This window comes from Panthera uncia (genome assembly GCF_023721935.1).
Source record: "Panthera uncia isolate 11264 chromosome A3 unlocalized genomic scaffold, Puncia_PCG_1.0 HiC_scaffold_11, whole genome shotgun sequence".
Classification (NCBI taxonomy): Eukaryota; Metazoa; Chordata; class Mammalia; order Carnivora; family Felidae; genus Panthera; species Panthera uncia.
Genome location: NW_026057578.1, coordinates 39013904 through 39033485, shown reverse-complemented (window position 1 = coordinate 39033485; position 19582 = coordinate 39013904). Strand labels below are relative to the sequence as shown.

Below are 19582 nucleotides of genomic sequence, written 5' to 3'. Positions count from 1 at the left end.
ATAGAGTCACCACCATTTCTCTAACCAATAATAATTTCCTAATTTACAAGTTATAATATTTGGTGAACCTTATATTTAAATGAACTGTGACAATGAATCAGGAAAACTGATTTTTAAACCCCATCTTATGTTATTTTAGAACTTTTAAATAGTCTTTCCATCTTTGGAATGAATGGCTAGCACTATCAGTCCTCTCATTTAACAAATGGCCAATCTCTTGAAGTCGAGCTCAAGTGCCTAAGGCAAATTGATAGCAAAGACAAAAATCAAAATCCAAACATTTCCAAACTATGAATATCATTTTCTTCACAAGTTCTGTGTGTATAAAGGAACAAAAGGCACATTTTTTGCCTGTGTTTTTGTGTTTTAAACAAATCTTTATGGAGAGTTTACTATTTACTTAGCACTGTGCTGGTCGTGCAGTTAGAAAAAAGTGGTTAAGTTCCAAGTTCCTGCTAGAAGACTTCAGTTTGAGGCAGCTTCCAAACAAACGAGGAAGTGTAGGAAATATATATGGGTTTCTATGGTGGTCCCTTCACTGGTATGTACTTTCATTCTTAAATATAAAAAGCACTAACACATTCTTAATCCCAGATTTAGAGAAAATTTTGTGGGTTCCCTGTTCCCCAAATACATTCTTAATCCCAGATTTAGAGAAAATTTTGTGGGTTCCCTGTTCCCCAAACTTTTCCTATAAATGTATCCTTTCAAAGGGTGCTTCAAATTCCTCTTTCAACTTGGAGCAGTGTCCCTGAGAGTGTGGTGTCTTTGTTTACAGTGTTTTTTGAAATGATTTTAAATAGCAAACATAGGTACAGGTTTTTTGTTTTGTTTTGTTTTGTTTTTTAGTAGTAGTTACGTATTTATGTGAAACGCATTGTTTTTTCTTTTACTACATATATGCCAATATTCCTTTTAAATTTAGGGTTCTTTTAAAGCAACATAACAGAGGTGTCTGGGTGGCCCAGTCAGTTTAGCTTACAACTTCGGCTCAGGTCATGATCTCATGGCTCCTGAGTTCGAGCCCCACATTGGGTTCTGTGCTGACAGCTCAGAGCCTGGAGTCTACTTCGGATTCTGTGTCTCCCTCTCTGCCCCTCCGCAGCTCATTTTCTGTCTCTGTCTCCCTTTCTCTCTCTCTCTCAAGAATAAACATTAAAAAAAAAAAAAATGTAAAGCAACATAACAAAACAAGGCACTAAATAATAATACATGATTACTCAGTTACAGCAAAAAATCTGAAAATGGTTCAAGACTGAATGAAGTTTGGGAAATCCTAAGGCTGCAGCCTCCTGACAAAACACAGAATACCTAACAAATTTGAGGGTCACCCTTGACAAGAAGCCATGTTAACCTTTTCAGGATCAATCCCGTTATAGTATACATGGTGCCGAAACAAATATTATCCTTTTTATCACCAGAACTTAATTTTAGAAAATTGATTGGGGCGCCTGGGTGGCTCAGTCGGTTAAGCGGCTGACTTCGGCTCAGGTCATGATCTCGCAGTCTGTGAATTCGATCCCCGCGTCGGGCTTTGTGCTGACAGCTCAGAGCCTGGAGCCTGTTTCAGATTCTGTGTCTCCCTCTCTCTGACCCTCCCCCATTCATGCTTTGTCTCTCTCTGTCTCAAAAATAAACGTTAAAAAAAAAAATTAAAAAAAAAGAAAATTGATGACCATTTTCATCAAAGCCAGAGCTTCAAAAACCTACGTAGTTCATGGAATTACATGATTGGGGATATAATGTACAGCATGGTGACTATAATTAACACTACTGTATTACAGATTTGAAAATTGCTACAAGTCTACATCTTAAAAATCATAAGAAAAAAAAATTGCAACTAGGTGGGGTGATGGATGTTAACTAAATTTATTGTGGCAATTATTTCACAATATATACATTTCTTAAATCATGATGTTCTACACTTTAAACTTACATAATATTCTATGTAATTATATCTCAACAAAACTGGAAAAATGGTTACATGGCTAATTTTATGTTTTATTTTACAATTTTTTTTAAATTAATATTGTAATATATGAATACCCATTAAGTTATACACTCACATGGGTGAATTTTATAGTATGTGAATTACATCTCAATAAAGCTGTTAAAAATTATGTCAACTTGAAAAAAAGCATAACATAAATGCCAACTGGTAATACAAAAGGTGTAAATATTTGTAGCATGCTGCACAAGTGAAGAGCACAAGTTCTGGAACCAGCCTTCCTGGATTTAAATTGTGGCACCACTGCTTCTCCCTTACATAATTCTAGAAAGTTACTTAACCTCTCCATGCCTTGGTTTCTGCTACTCTAAAATAGGAACATAGTAGCTTCTTCACAGGGTACCATGAGGATTAAGAGAGTTAATATTTCTAAAGTGCTTAAATGAGTGCTGATCACATATGAAACATTAGGGCTAGTCATTATTACTAGTCAAAGTGCTTGGAGAGAAGCACATCTGGTGGGTTTAGGGTGCATTTGGAAAGGGAGAGTTATACTACTTATAACCCACTGAAGAACGACAGTCCACTTTATGAAAGATATGAAATTTCAAGAGCTTATTGAAAAACATTTGTTGTAGATGAAATGGAGCAAATATAGAGATGAAAAATGGCAATAATGGGAAAACCTGTGCAACTAGAATGCAGATGAACAGAAAGGAAGACACCGACCAAATTTGCCTGAGAAGACCTGACATGCTAAGGGAAAGGCAATAAAATAGTTAAGGAGAACTAATATAACCTCAATCAGAGAATAAAAAATTTTGGTACTACCCTTCTAGGTGATTCTAATGGTGAATAGATGGCTATAGCCTCATGAATCACCCAATAAGCCACAACAAATTTCCTTATGCTCCTACACAAGAATGAGTTGGGATATTTAATTACTGTCAGATATGTACTTAGAAATACAATATTATTTTATTATCTACTTCTGCAGGCCGGAGTCTGTGGACACAGACTTTTAGATAAAGGTTAATCAGAGCATGCTCTTGAGAGGAAAGGAAGCAACATTAGGCAAAGAGAAAAATTGGGCTGTGATATAATTGCAACAAAGGACTCAGCCAATCCCACAGGAGCTCTGGAGCTGGGATGGCCCTTCAATTCCCCTGACCTGAGGCAAGGACTGTTTTTGTAATCCCTGCATTGACCTATCATTTTATGTGAGGAGTAGGTATAGTGGGGGATGTAGCCTTGAGAGAGGCAGCTCCCATCAGATGAGAGCAATTGACAAACAGGGCCTGGGAATCACCATAGCCAGGACCCCTTGCAGGTGGGAAAGCGTGCCCTACTCCAGGAGGGGATCACTACATCCGTGGTTCCTATGTTGTAGTCCCCAGAACAGCAGCAGCAGCAGCAAGGTCTGGAAACTTATTAGAAATGCAAATTCTCAGGCCCCATGCAAGAGCTACTGAACAGGAAGCTCTAGAAATGGGGTCCAGCAATCTGTGTTTCAATAAGCCTACCAGGAAATTCTGATGCATGCTAAGTTTGAGAACCACTGCCACATATAGTATGTAAAATATGAAATGTACACAAAACTATTTTATTGTAGCAACAGTTGTCATACAGCCTGTACTCTGTAAATGCACATCATGAACTGATGTGCAACACTACTGGAAAATAAGAAAATTTAATCACTTAGAGCCCTGACTTTGGGTCAGTTACAGAGCTGTTGGTTAATAGACTTGAAGGTAATTACTAAGCTGTAGCAATATTTGATATAGCACTTAATATATGACACAGACCAATGGAAAAGTGAGTTAATAAAACAATAAAGCTATATTCATTGCCAAAAAAAAAGTCTATAAATATAAAAGAACATGCTAAGGGCAAAAAAATACGAACTGAGTAAAGCAAAATGCTAAGGGGTGTACAACTCTAGTCAAATCCAACTTGGTTGGCATTTTAACTCTCTTTTGGGCTTCAAAGACCCTCAGGTAAAAATAACAAGATGAGTTCAGAAAGGAGGGAAGGAATGACTTCAAGGCAATTTATCTTTCCTAAAGAAGTGGTCTTTGTAGCCAAGAGGGATACACAGAGCTGGAAAATGCCAAGGAAAATCTCCAAGTCTTTACTAACTCTATGTGATGGAGAGCAGTAAGACAAATGCCAAACAGTGACAGGACAAGGTGGTGAAAATATTCTTCTTCATAGATATCATCACTCCAAGTATTCAATGACACAGGAGCCATGGTGTAATCTGCAACTCATTAGAGCATTCCAGGGAACCTTCTAAGAAAATGATAAATGAAGTATCGGATGCCTCACACAAATAGTTTCAAATTTTCATAGTGTTTTCTTTGAGCCTGGAACTACCAGCCTTAGCTATTGGAATAAAAGCTGTATCTTACATTACTACATAGTTCTCTATCTTCAAAGCCCTTTCACAGACATCTATAATTTGACTCTCAGAAGTACTTTTGAGATGGTCAGTGTGGTATCCACATTCCATAAATAAAGAAATGGGCCTAAAAAGGTTAAATGACTTGTTCGAAGTCCCATAGAAGCTCATTACAGAGAGTGCTATTCATTATTAGCACTTATTATTATGCTTTATGGAATGTTTCCTAGATACCACAGATGAAGCCAGAAGTTATAGTAATATTTTATAGAATCCTCACAAAATCCTTCAAGTTAAATATTATTATTTTTCTCTCTTATAAAGAAACAAAGAGAGGTTAGGTAGTTTGCCCAACAGCATACAGCTACTAAGTGGCAGAGTCAGAGCTGAGGGAAGTCTGGCTCTAAAGCATGCATTCCTTCCACTATGCTATTTCAGCTGGTCTTGGGTGGGCCTGGGCATTGTGCTTAGGTGATTTTAATGTGCACAAGGATGGGTAAACCCTGCTGAGCTGCTACAGTAGAAAAACATGTACAATTCTGACCAGGACACAAGCTAGAATGTAAATGTGTAAACTAAGTTAAAATAAATAAAAAGGCATAGGAAGTAAATAAGAAATGAGTTACTTCAAAAAAGAAGACTAAATAAAATATAATATGCCAAATTCCACTGTTTTGATAAACAAATATTAAGACATTAAGTATTGGTAGGTTTATCCATGAGTATCAGGAGCAAGAAATCTAAAAGCAAGGTTCACCTCAAGTTTTACAGAAATAGAATGATATTTTCAGATTCTGAAGGTCAGAACTCAACCTGATATTTTATTTGACTTATAATCTCTTAAAATTTTTCTCCATGTTGAATAAGCCCTCCCCCCCCACCTTTTTTTTTTTGCATTTCAACAGTTTTATACAAAACCAGTGTTTTAATGATTTGGCTTCTTCAAAAGGTAGTTAAATGTTGATTTGTCATTCTCCTGGCATAATGACTAAACAGAATACTCCGTCAGCTTGTTGAACTGATATCCGTAAGTGCTGCCAAACAGGTCAGCAATTAATGTCTTTGCTGAGTAGTTGGTTTCCATGATATCTACACAAAAACAATTTTCTTTGAATTTAAAGCAAAACAGAAGACAATCCCTTCATTCACAAAGTTAGCTTCTCATCTGAAACTCACAAGCTACTGCACTAGCAGCTCTTCTCAGACACCAAGACTTATTTCCTCCCCCCAGTTGCCAATCTCCATTTCACCTAGAAAAGCTACAACCCCCTCTTTTTTCGCTATTAGATTCCATATTAACACCTCCCAGCCACCAAACCTCCTAATTTTCTCCTTTGTCTACCTTTATAGCATGAGATCAAGAGCAAATGCTCCAGAAAGCTTAAAATCTTACAGCTGCACAAAATACACATGGGAAACAAAACCTTCCAAGATAAAGCATCTTTTAAGGTTTAATTTAACCTAAGCATGTTGCTTAAATATATTTCTGTCTACTGGCTACAAAATTCCACACTGTTAAAGATTTTTAAAAAGTATAGTATAATTCACATTTTTAAGTTACAATCTGGTGATGTTTTAATTCACTAAAATATATTTTAATAATAATTTTAATCTCATCTCACTTAATATTTTTGCTTCATCATCATGTTTCTGTGATTTTTTTATTTGAAATTGTTATTTACAGAGTTATTTATAAAAAAGTAACATTTAAAATTTTTAGAAGTAGTGTTCACTTTAATAGTGTTTTTTTTTTCTTTTTTTCCCCCTCTCCCTTTCTGATTTAAAATGGAGAGAACAATTTCCTCTTGGAACAACCACAAAAAAAATTGAATACAGCATCCCAAGATCTGTAAATAGAGACGCTGGGGACACACAAAAAAATATTTAGATATAAAACACAGATGGAGAATTTACTTGATCTCTAATGTAAAGCTTCTAAAAAATACACTTTCCTAAACAAATATAACTATTTTAAATGCATACTTCCCAAATCAGGAAAAAAAATACCACAAAACTACATTCACACAAAAAAAGTATATACACCTAATCGGAAAGCTTGTGTTTTCTATCCATTTTCATGGCTAACCACAAGTGAATAGGGAATTGAGGATACCTATTTTTAAAAAAATAGATGATCAATTAGATTGATGACACATAGGTATATAGAGAAAAAAAAACACAGAAAATGTGCAGAAAAGCGTAATATGAAATATTTAACATGTTTTATTTTTTAATCTCCATCTGATGATATAAATCTAATAACCAACTATCACCGCCTACTCCACAGCCCTATACTGCAAGTTCTTAAAGAAAATACCTTTCTATCAGATGTCTAAAAAGATCTTATTAGCAAGATTGAAGAATGCCTTTGTCATATCAAATATGCTCAGCTGTTTACCTCATGGTGAAGTAGTGTTAGAACCATTTAAAGATGTGTCTGACATCATTAATCTATTTGACCTCTGACCTGCAGATCTAAACTGTAACTATGGTGACCAAAGCTTGACCTTACAATGCTGAGAAACTTTAAAGCTCTGCAGTATTTTGGGTCACATTGTTAAGTTAGACAAAGGGGTAAAGAAATAATGTGACAGTTTCCTGGGAATTAAGGTCAGCAGGTCAATTGTGCTGAAGCTTTTTGTGATAAGGAAACTAGTTAATTTTTTTTTTGATCTGTTGAAGTTTTTAGAATAGTAGAAGCTGTGAAACATGCAAAGAAATCAATTCTTTAAACTCTAAGGAAGTTGGAAAAAGTACAATTAGTGTTAAACATTCAGTAATATAATATACCCTACACTGTATAGATGTAATACAATATACCCCCATTATCAAGGTCTATACAATCGCAAGTAAATAATTTCATCTGCAAACTCCTGCTCTATATCAAAATTATAAAATGATCATTGTTTTAAACACAGGGACGTTCTTGTGAACAAATGCATAGTCATTTACTTTAATATATATTAAATAAAAATTACCCACATGTACAAACAATATTATTGTCTAAGGAAAATGAATAATAAAAACAACAAGCATGTAAGTATAGAGCTAGTGTTAACACCACGTAATGGTGGCTACCCCTCCTAAATATGAGCACTCTCTGTATTTAGGTGTGCTCTCACTGCATAATTAAAGCAGAACTTCACACAGAAACTGTGAACCTCTGTTTTCAAGAGCTTCTAATTACACCAATAATAAGCTAGATTAACCTTTTCCACAAAAAGTCACGTTCTGAGGCACTGCTCCATGGATATTTATCCTTAAGCCGTGGTTATTTTTATGCTAATCATTGGAAGCCAATTATTTTTTTTACTACATATATATGTACATATATGTGTGTGTGTGTGTGTGTAGTGTGTGTGTGTGTGTGTGTGTGTGTGTGTGTGTAGTGTGTCTGCAGAAAAATAGTAAGCAAGGGAATTTTCCATATAAGCAAAGCAAATTTAAATGGCCCCCAACCAACACAATTTTAAAACATACACCCTACACAAATTCTATATACAATTTACATTTGCCATTATTTTATAACTAATAAAATCTATTTTTCTCTAAAGAATCTGGAAGACGGTGTCATAATTCAAATGTATTTCAGCTCATATTTTAATGTGAGAGAAATTACACACACATACACACACTCACAAATGTTACCAGATATATAAACACCTGGAAAAGAAAGCACACTATATATTTCTTTTATGTTTTCCATTTGAAAGTTTGGAGTCTCAGAAAGCAGAACTGCTGAAAGACTAGATACCACTTGGTGCTTTATTTTCTCATCCGTCACCTACATATCTGTTCAAAAGAATATACCAGCAATTTTTCTCCCATATGTCCCTTAGAGACTTTAGGAGGAGGTTCGAAGGTTCGAAGGAGCCTTTGGAAAGGCAAAAGATTTGAACACTTAAAAAAGAAAATTCAAGTGTGGGTCACTATAAATGAATTTTGACAGTATGCCCCAGGGAAGAGAATGCTTCTAAACAAACCACACTGGCACATAGTTATAAAGCCATGGTAGAATCAGGCATGGGCAGTAAAGAATATACAACAAACAAAACCAATGAAATCTTTTGATCACATTCTTCTGTTGAGATATGGACTAGATGAAAATAAATCCTAGGCTGAAAACTTTTTAAAGCATCAGTGGATAATAATGTGAAGAAATACCTCATGGAACCTTCCAAAAACAGGAATCTATTATCAGCAGACTGGAAGTCTAATGTAAATAAGAAATAAAGGTACAGGGGAGAGAAGGGGGGCACTGGGAGGTGGGAGTAATGTTGGGAGGGACTAAACTAGAAAAACAAATGACTTAATACATTTCTCTTCTCTAATACATCACAGTTTAAAATCCGATCAGCTTTAACCAAGAATGGCTAAAAGTCTGCTACTAAAAAAGACACAAGACCAAAGGGCTTTTAGATAGACATGTATACAGACACCAAATATCCTAAGCACATTTCATTTTCATGTTACTGTCACTGTTTCTGTTACTTGTCTCAAAATATACTTAGTGATAATGTATCATTTTTTTAACATACACTCACTACTGGATATAATTTGCTAATATTTTATTTAGAATATCAGTATTAATGTTAAGACTGGCCAATAATTTTCACTTATACATGTGCTAACTTTGGTTTCATTTCAGTTTCTGCTAACTTTGAAAAGCTGGCATATATTTAATTTAGTTACTAGTAGCAGAAACAAAATGTATCAAACCAGTAAATTGAGAAGAAACATTGGGGAAACAGAAAAACTAGGAAGAAGATGTGGAGTGTTTGCATTATTGAAATCCTAAATGTGGGGCACCTGGGTGGCTCAGTCCATGGGGCATCAGACTTCAGCTGAGGTCATGATCTCACAATTCAAGAGTTAGAGCCCCATGTCAGGCTCTGTGCTGACAGCTGAGAGCTTGGAGTCTGCTTTGGATTCTGTGTCTCCCTCCCTCTTTCTCTGATCCTCCCCCACTAGTGCTCTGTCTTGCTCTCATTCAAAAATGAGTGAACATTAAAAAAATTAAAAAGTAAATTTAAAAAAAAACAAACAAAAATCCTAAATGTGAGTGCAAGAATATGATTGGAATCCTACCTCCTAGAGTTGAAGATTCCACTCGGACCCATCTATCTGGTACATGCCAAACATTTCTGATTGTCTCTGTTTCCATACATAGGTATTAAAATAATGCAGAAAGACTCATGCAAATGAACTGCATAATTAACAGAGGTTAGAACCTTCTTGTGGGAAGTTCAGTGGAGGAAATTGGGACATAGGATGGGGCCATAACGAGGGTGCCCTTGTAAATAAAGGGAATTTATTGAACTTTCAAATTCTAGAATTTGAGAACTGTATGCTTGTTTTCACTTCTACTGTCATGAATAATCATTATAAATCAACCCAAGGGGGTTAAGATAGATAGAAAAGAAACATGAACAACTGCTTCTTCAAGTTCCTCTATGGTTATTAGTCTACTTAGGTTTCTAAATCTCTTGAATCAAATTTTGTAATTATCTTTTCTTAGAAAATAATATATTTCATTCAGATTCTGAATGGCACGGGTATAGCATTTTCTTATCATTTTCTTAATCTCTATAACTATATTCATTTTCTCTTTCTCATCCTTAATTTGTGTTTTGTTTTTGTTTCAAAATCTGATTTGCTAATGTCTGTAAATTTTTTTCTGCTTTAACTCTTATCTAGTTCCCTTCTCTTACTTTCTTCATGCTTGCACTGTTCTATTTCCTGTTCATTTTTTCTATCCTTGCTTAGTAATAAATGCATTTGAGAATATATGTTTTCTTCTGCTTACTGCTTTGGCTATGCAACATACATTTTGGTATGTAATTATCCATATTTTGCTTACTCTAAATAGTTAGATAGTCTGAACTGAAATATAAAGAATGAGAAGAATTTAACTAGATGAAGAAAAAAAGAAGAGTAATACTGGAAGAGGGAACTTACGTGCAAAAGGCTTATACTGTAAGGGAGACTGGCAAAGGCCTCTTAAAAATATACAATAATCATGGGGTGCTTGGGTGGCTCAGTTGGTGAAGCATGTGACTCTTGATCTTGTGGCTGTGCGTTCAGGCACCAGGCTGGTTGTTGAGATTACTTCAGAATTAAAACACACACACACACATACACCCCACAGATATACCATGAAGATTCTAAAAGCTTCTTTATTTGGTTATTTTATTACTTGACTTGATTTCTGATAATCTCAATATAGTAACTGCTCAGTAATCAAATATGTAAAATAAAGTCACAGAAATCCTAAATGTGAGTGTAAGAATATGATGCTCTCAAACACTTGATTTCTGATAATCTCAATATAGTAACTGCTCAGCAATCAAATATGTAAAATAAAGTCAATAATTAGAAAAGAACGAACTTTTTTTCTTATTTTATTACTAAGAATATAAAAAGCATGTATTCAGATAAATGCGGATGAAATATGATCAAAGTTATTATTTTTAAAGCTTACAAAAAGCTGGATTCACCCAAACATATTCCATATTCAATATAAAGAAGTTTATTATAAATTTCTCAAAGTTACAAAATATGAGGGCAGAAGTTGTAGTTAATATAAGACATGAAAGGGAAATATTTCTTATTAGACATAATTAAATATTTTTATATTTAAAAACAGTACCCTAAAAAAATCTTTTGCACTTAGCAATTCCCCCACTGAGTTCAATATGTATATAAATGAATTCAGCATGATTAACAATCTAATAATTGTTTAATTTTTAGGATCTTCATTTATACACTTACACTATAAGGTTTTAACATACTACCACATAGACTGCATTCCTCTACAGAAAATGCTATTGTTTACCTGATAAAGCCCAGGGAGATTCTTCAGCAGTTTCTTATAAAAAAGAAACTGGTTTTTAAGTCTCCCTTGAAAGGAAATTAAATAGAAAATCCTGCATTTAAATGACACTGAGGTACTGACACCAATGGATTGAGGCCAGGAAATTCAAAGTTAAAGTTAAAGCTGGTACTCTGTCCTTAAAACAGGCTATTGTCCTATCCCCACCCCAGCCTTGTAAATTTAATTAAACCTAAATTCTGAGCAGTTGATATAAGTGGCTCAGAAAACTATAGGAATTTTCATCCTTTAGGTGGCCTTTTGTGCTCTACTTCCTCTCACTGAGACATAAACTCTATGTACATTTTCTCTTCTCTTAAAAAAAAAATCAGGTTAAAAAAAACCACTTTGTTTCAAGTATTCACTGTCTTCACAAACCCAAGGAAATAACTTTACCTTTAAAGTCCTTTCAGTCTCACTACATCTAGCCTGAAGTTTCATCAAAAGGTACACTTTTGATTATTTACCATAGTGTTTTTTTATACTCCTCGACATGGAAATGCTTTTTTAAGGTGACTTTGCTTCTAATAATTAAGTTAGACTATATAACATGAAAATTCAATTACAACTTACACATTGATACTTTCCCTCAAATCATCCTTAACCACATTAGTTTTGAAGTACTGAATAAGAATCTAATATTAAAGTTTAAAGTGACATTTTCAAAATGGCTGAGAAAAGTTAATTTCTATTTATAATTACAGTCTTGAAAATTCTATGGTAATTATTTCACATTGAAAAAATTCAATCAGGGGCACCTGGGTGGCTCAGTCAGTTGAGCATCCAACTTCGGCTCAGGTCATGATCTCATGGCTCTTGAGTTCAATCCTCCCGTAGGGCTCTGTGCTGATAGCTCAGAGCCTGGAGCCTGTGTCTGATACTGTGCCTCCCTCTTCCTTTGCCCCTCCCCACTCACACTCTGTCTCATTCTCAAAAATAAACAAACATTAAAAAAAAAAAAACTAAATCAATAAAACAACTAGTTTTAACTTCACAAGAGTTTGTATTTCATTCTGTTCAGTATCTTAGCTTTGCCAACAATTCAAATTGATTTTCAATAGCCAAAAGAAGTTTTTTTAAGTTGTACAACAATTACTTCTGAAATGATCTTTCACTTTATTCAATATGAACATATGTGGGGAAAAAATGGAGTGTATTTCTGCAATAAGTATTTATCAACTGTATTTTAGATACCTTTTTAAATGAAGATGTGGATTTGGTAAAGCACAAAGATGACATGAAATGTCTATGTTCTAAATGTGTGTGTGTGTGTATGTGTGTATATATATATATATATATATATATATATATATATATATATATATATAATTGGGGGGGGAAGGTAAGTGAGAAATAGGACCTTATCTGCACATGTCATTATTTATTGTATTCAAGGAACAGTACATATCATGTCATGTGATAACTAAGGCCTGAAGGTAACTGCAAATGATATCAGTGAACATAGCAAGTCAGAAGCTCCACAAGTCCATGCCTCAAGAGAAAGAATCATCAAGAAATCAAGCAAAACTGTCACAATCGACTTTGTCAGAATTCTGGGAAATAGTGCGAGGTTTATACAAACCAAGTCAGCACTAAATCAAAACAAAAGAAACTTTAAAATGCCAGAAAAGATTTGAACTATTTGTCCTTGTCCTTGTCCCAACTTCCTCCTTGTTCAAAGTGGTCTTAAAGATGGTGGCTAGCTTCCCTCATGTACAACCTGGTCCTTGGTTCCAGGAGAAACACAGAAAGCCTTACTTGCAAAGAGTTCTATTTATCTATTCTAACCTTCAAGGTATAGCTGGAGAAACAACACATGGCATCTGACTTTGTTCTGCCTAACTGGGAACTCACTTGGGGGGGGGGGGAAATGGCAAGAATTCCTTGAAAATATTGTAAGGTAAACAACCCACAACTACCTGAAACAAAGGATTATACTTGAGACATACAATTCAGCAACCAAAGATAGGGAGAAAAGGCTGGGGAGACAGCCTTTTTGGAAAATAGGGCATGTAGATCAGTCATATATACTGGAGATTTTGAAAAGCCATGCACATGCCCAGAAAAGACCTAAAAATAAACAGATGTTTTTACCTCTTACTGATCTGTGTGCTCAGTTCAAGCAAGAAGTTGAGACTAATCCAGAGATGAGAAATGTCTGGCAGTATTGAAGGAGAGCCCTAGCAAAAACCAATTTGTATATACTAGAAAAGATTTGAGGGGCATCTTTTCCTATTTTTTCTTTCTCCTTTTTTTTCTGTTTTTTCCTTGTTCTCTCTCATTTTATTTTTTTTAATTTTTTTCTGCTGCCTGATATCTAGGTTAATCTCTGGCAAGACACTAGCTGAACAGAAGCTAAAAGAATATAGACCTCAGAGATCACATGTGACAAAAAATACAGACTTCACAAAATTAAATCTAAAAGTCACAAAACAAGTAGTTACACCTAGCAATAAAGATAAATCCAAGGAAAGAGTAAGAATCAGGTTTCTAGAGTTACCACATTATAATATTATAATTTCCAGTTTTCAACTAAAAGCCTATAAATGAGGCATGCCAAAAAAAAAATGAAGAACAAGAAGAACAAGAGGAGGAAGAAGAGGAGGAAGAGGAAGAAGAGGAAGAAGAAACAACGACTATGATCTACTAACAGAGGCAGTTAACAGAAACTGTTCCTGAGAAAGCACAGACATTGGACTTCATAGACAAAGACTTTAAATCACCTGTCTGAATAAATCAAAGGACTAAAAAAATACAGGAGTATAATATATAAACAAATGGAGAATATCAAAAAAGAGACAGAAATTATAAAAAGAAACCAAACAGAAATTCTGGAAATGAGAAGTACAATAACTAAAATGAAAAAAAAAAAAATTCACTAGAGGCTTTCAAATGCAAATTTAAGTAAGCAGAAGAAAGAATCAGTGAATGTGAAGATAAATGAACAAAGCCTAAGAGAACATTGGATACAATCAAACATACCAACATATGCATAATGGAAACCTTAGGTGATGAGGAGAGAAAGAGAGAGTAAAAAGAATATCTGTAGAGATAGTGGCTAAAAATTTCCCAAGTTTGGTAAAATGCATGTACCTACACATTCAAAAGCCTCAATAAATTCCAAGAGGATAAATGCAAGGAGATCCACACAGAGACTACATGATAATCAAATTGTCAAAAACCAAGGGCAACAAAAGAATCTAGAACCTGCAAAGGAGAAGCAACTAATCACTCAAACAAAGGATCTTCAATAAGATTAACAGCTGATTTCTCATCAGAAATCATGGAAGTCACAAGGGGAAAAAATGAAATATTTTAAAGTGCTGAAAGAACTGCCAATCAAGAATCCTGTATCTGGCAAATTATCCTTCACAACTGAGGTTTAAAAGAGTGTGTATGTATATACTCTATCTTTACATATGTGTACATATGTACATATGTGTACATATAGATGTGTACATAAAGATAGAATATATATATATATATGTGTGTGTGTGTATACACACACACACAACTATTCTGTAGTCATATATATATATGTGACTATTAAGACAGTCTCAGAAAAACAAAAGCTGAGAGTTCATCATTAGAAGAACTGCCCTATAAGAAATGTTAAAGGGAGTCCTTTAGGGCTGAAAGGAAGGATATTAGACAGCAACTTGAAACAATATGAAGAAATACAGAGCTCTGGTAAAGGTAACTACATAACAAATAAAAAAAGCAAGTATTGTTATATTTTTGGTTTGTAACTCCTCTTTTATTTACAACAGCATTTAAAAGACAAATACATAAAACAATAATTAAGATCTATGTTAGTATTAATGGGCACACAATGCAAAAAGATGTAGTCTGTAATGACAATAACAACGTAAAAGGGATAGCTGTTCAGGAGCAGTTTTTATATGCTATCTATCCTAAATTGATATCAATTCAAACAAGGTTCTTATAAATATAGGATTTTAATTTTAATCCCCATGGCAACCACTTAAAAAAATCTTAAAATTATACACAAAAGGAAACGAGAAGAGAATAAAAATAGCACATTACAAAAAACTAAGTAGAAAAGAAGGCATAATAGAAGACATGAGAAACAAAAAAGCTATTAGACATACAGAAAACAAGTAGAAAAATAGCAAAGGAAAGCCCTTCCCTATCAGTAGTTACCAAAAATATAAATGATTCACTCACCAATTAAAGGTCAGAGTGTGGTAGGATAGATTTAAAAACAAACAAAACAAAATAAAACAAAAAAACAAAACAAAAAAACTCCCAAAATGACATAATGCAACCATATTATGTGTTTACCTTAGATCCAAAGATACAAATAGGTTAAAAATTAAAATACTAGAAAAAGACATCCCATGTAATTAGCATCCAAAAGAAAGCTTAAATGGTTATACTAATATCAGACACAACATACTAAGTCAAAAATTGTAATAAGCCACAAAGAAGAACAATAGATAACCAGATGATGAATAATAGATAGATAGATACAAAAAAGGTTAATAAATCAAGAAGAAATAAAAATAATAAATATATATTCACCTAACAATAGAGACCAAAAATATACAAAGAAAACATTGACAGAATTGAAAGAACTAAACAGTAACAGTTGGAGATTTCAATATCCCACTTTCAACAATAAAAAGAACAACCAGACTTAAGGCCAACAAGGAAATAACAGGTTTTGAACAAGATTATACTCAAACTGGACCTACCAGATATATATAGAACATTCCACCATCAATAGCAGAATAACATTCTTCTCAAGTGCACATGAAACACCTCCAAAATATACCATGTTAGGCCCAAAACAAGTCTCAATAATTTATAAAGATTGAAATATACAAAGTATCTTCTCCAAACACAATGGAATGAAGCTAAAAATCAGTAACAAAAGAAAGCTGGAAAATTTACAAATACATAAAGATTAAACAACATAATCTTAACCAACGACTAGATAAAAAAGAAATCACAACAGAAACATAGAAAACATTTTGAGATAAATGAAAATAAAAAAAACATACTAAAAAATTTTGGAAACAGTACTCAGAGGGAAATTTACACTGAAAATATATTAAAAAAATAAACTTCAAGTCAGTAACTAATTTTACATCTTAAGGAAGTATAAAAACAATAGCAAAGCAAAACCATGGCAAGGAGAATGAGGTAAATAATAAAGATCATTGCTTAGATAAATGAAATAGAGAATAGAAAGAGTCAATAAAATCAGAATTTAGAAAACATCAACAAAAATTATAAACTTTAGTTAAACTGAAAAAGAAAAATACTAATAAATGAATAAAATCAGAAATGAAAGTGGGGACATCATTACCAAACCTAGAGAAATAAAAATAATTATAAAAGGATACTATGAATAACTGTGTACCAACAAATTGGTTAACCTAGACGAAATGGACAAATTTCTATAAATTCATAAACTACCAAAACTGACTATAGAAGAAATAGAAAGTCTCAATAGACCTATGACAAGAGATTGAATCAGTAATGAAAAACCTCCCAACAAAGAAAAGTCCAGGATCATTTGGCCTCACTGGTGAATTCTACCAAACATTTAAAGAACAATTAACACCAATACTTAACCTCTTTCAAGAAATAGAAGAGGAGTGAAGTGACCTCCTTCTGTAAGGCTGGGATTACTCCAAACCTAAGCCAGACAATGACACTATTATGATTATAGATGCAAAAAAAGTTCAGTAAAATACTAGCAAACCACACCAATAGCACATTAAGAGGATTATACACCATGACCAAATGGGATTATCCCAAGAATGTGCAGATGGTTCAACTTAAGAAAATCAATCAATGCAATATATCATATTACAAGTACAAAGGAAAAAAACAACACATGATCATCTCAATTGATGCCGAAAAAGCATTTGACAAAATCTAATAGCCTTTCTTGATTTAAAAAAAAAGTCAGAAAACTGGGAATAAAAGGGTACTTGCACAAAATGATTAAGAACATTTATGTAAAACCTATAGCAGGCAGCACCACTGCTATTCAACATTGTAAAAGTTCTAGCCAGAGTACCTAGGCAATTAAAAGAAATAAAAAGCATACATATTGGAAAAGAAGCAGTAAAACTATCTGTATTTGCAGATGACATGATCTTACATATATAGAAAATCCCAAAAAAACCCACATAAAAATTTGCTAGACCTAACAACTGAGTTCAACAAATAAAAGCAATATAAAAATGAGCAATCATTAATAAACAATCCAAAGAGGATATAAGAAATCAAATCCACTTACAATAGCATCCAAAATAATAAAATACCTGGAAATAAATTTAACCAAGAGGTGAAAGATTTGCATAATGAAAACTATAAAAATTACTGAAAGAAATTAAAGAAGATACAAATAAATAGAAAGATATCCTGTATTAATGGATTGAAACTTTTAATATTAGGGTACCTGGGTGGTTCAGTCAGTTGAGAATCCAGCTCTTGATTTTGGCTCAGGTCGTGATCCCAGGGTTGTGGGACTGGGCCCCACATTGGGCTCTGTGCTGAGCATGGAGCCTGCTTAAGATTCTCTGTCTTTCTCTCCCTCTCCCTCTCTCTCTCTCTTTCTCCCCTCCTCCTGCCCCTCTTCCTTGCTCATGCCCTCTCTCAAAAAAAAAAAAAAAAAAAAAGAAGGAAAGAAAGAAAAAGAAAGTCTTAATATTATTAGAGACCAATATATCTATAATATTGCTATAAATTCAATGTAATCCCTATCAAAATTCCAATGGCTTTTTTTTGCATAATTGGAAAAGTCAATTCTCAAATTCATATTAAATTGTAATGGGGCCTCAAATAGCTAAAATAGCATTGAAAAGGTAAAACAAAATTGCAGGAATCACATTTCCTAATTTCAAGACACAGTAATCCAAACTGTGATAGAGGCATAAGATAGACTTATTGATCAATCGGATAGAACGGACAGTCTAGAATTAAACCTGAACATCTATGGCTAATTTGAGTTTCAACAAGAGTGCCAAGCCCATTCAATGTGGAAATTTGTCATATTTTCAACAAATGTTACTGGGACAACTGGTTATTCATATGCAAAAGAATTAAGTCAGACCCTACCTTACACCATATATAAACTTTAAGCCCACATGGATAAACTAAATATAAGAGCTAAATCCATAAAACTCTTAGAAGAAACTATAGGAGTATATCTTTATGATTTTGAATTCGGCAATAGATTCTTAGTTGTGACACCAATAGCACAAACAACAAAAGAAAAAAATAAATATAATTGAACTTCCTCAAAACTAAAAATTCTTGTGCAAAGAAGAATATCAAGAATGTGAAAAGACAACCCACAAAATGGGACAAAATATCTGCAAGTCAAAAATAAAAAGACAAATAATCCAATCAAAAATGGGCAGAATTTGAGTAGTCATTTGAGCACTTGAGTAATCATTTTTACAAAGATATAAAATGGCAAACAAGCACAAGAAAAGATGCTCAACATCTAGGAGTCATTAGGGAAGTGCAATTCAAATCCACAATAAGATACCATTTCACATACCACTAGGATGGTATAACCAAAAAAGTAAAATAACAAGTGTTGATAAAGGGGTAGAGAAATTGAAACCTGGTGAGAATGTAAAATGTTACAACCACTGTGACTCCTGAAAAAGTCAAAAACAGAATTATGATGACACAGCAATTCCATGGCTAGGTATATACACCCAAGAGAATAAAAACTATGCCTACACAGAAACTTATACACCAATGTTTATAGAAACATTATTCATAACAGCAAAAAAGGAGAAACTAGCCAAATGATCATCAACAGATGAATGAATAAAGTTTGGTGTGTGTGTGTGTGTGTGTGTGTGTGTGTGTGTATAAAAGAATATTATTCAGCCATAAAATAAAAAGTAAAGTACTGATACATGTTAGTATATGAACCTCAAAAACATTATGATAACCGGAAGAAGACAGACACAAAACATATGATCCCATTTATATAAAATACACAGATTAGCAAATCCATAGAAACAGACTGCAGACTGATGGTTGCCAGGAGCTGGGGGAGGGGGGAGAAATGTGGAATAATTGTTTAATGGGTATGGGTTTCCTTCTGAGGTGATGAAATGTTTTACAACTAGACAGAGGAGATGATTGCACATTATGAATGTACTCCATGCCATTAAATTGTTCATTTTAAAAAGATCAATTTTATGACAGTGACCAGTATGTAGTAAGTTATTACTACAGTATATATTTTTGCACACCAAAATTCATTATTTAGAGTTATGAAAACTCAGATATTCCAGAATGGAATCTTAGGATTCTGTCTTGTGGAAAGAATTACATAGAACATTACAGAAGTTGACAC

The 19582-nt window shown here is 33.7% G+C and overlaps 1 protein-coding gene and 1 long non-coding RNA gene across 2 annotated transcripts in view; both read right to left on the bottom strand.

The window, feature by feature from the left end:
* MACROD2 (mono-ADP ribosylhydrolase 2) overlaps positions 1 to 19582 on the bottom strand; it is a 2036271-nt gene that overhangs the window by 1633105 nt on the left and 383584 nt on the right. The window lies entirely within an intron of this gene.
* On the bottom strand, positions 5151 to 7011 carry LOC125936162 (uncharacterized). Its single transcript, XR_007461948.1, has 2 exons — positions 6667 to 7011; positions 5151 to 5438 (listed from the first exon to the last, which is right to left on the bottom strand). It is a non-coding gene; the product is annotated as an uncharacterized LOC125936162 (long non-coding RNA).